The following is a 537-nucleotide window of genomic DNA, read 5'->3' as shown; positions in this document are numbered from 1 at the left end:
CTGTGGGTATTGATGTTGTTGTGGATATTGATGTTGTTGTTGGTATAGATGTTGTTGTGGGTATTGATGTTGTTGTGGGTATTGATGTTGTTGTGGGTATTGATGTTGTTGTGGTTGTTGATGTTGTTGTGGGTATAGATGTTGTGGGTATTGATGTTGTTGTGGGCGTTGATGTTGTTGTGGGTATATATGTTGTTGTGGGTATATATGTTGTTGTGGGTATTGATGTTGTTGTGGGTGTTGATGTTGTTGTGGGTATTGATGTTGTTGTGGGTATTGATGTTGTTGTGGGTGTTGCTGTTGCTGTGGGTATTGATGTTATTGTGGGTATTGATGTTGTTGTGGGTGTTGCTCTTGTTGTGGGTATTGATGTTGTTGTGGGTATTGATGTTGTTGTGGTTGTTGATGTTGTTGTGGGTATTGATGTTGTTGTGGGTATTGATGGTGTTGTTGGTATAGATGTTGTGGGTATTGATGTTGTTGTGTGTATTGATGTTGTTGTGGGTATTGATGATGTTGTGGGTATCGATGTTGTTG

This window comes from Octopus bimaculoides, unplaced genomic scaffold, assembly GCF_001194135.2.
Source record: "Octopus bimaculoides isolate UCB-OBI-ISO-001 unplaced genomic scaffold, ASM119413v2 Scaffold_201692, whole genome shotgun sequence".
Taxonomy (NCBI): domain Eukaryota; kingdom Metazoa; phylum Mollusca; class Cephalopoda; order Octopoda; family Octopodidae; genus Octopus; species Octopus bimaculoides.
The sequence above is the reverse complement of the archived record's forward strand: the minus strand, read 5'-3'. Positions refer to the sequence as shown.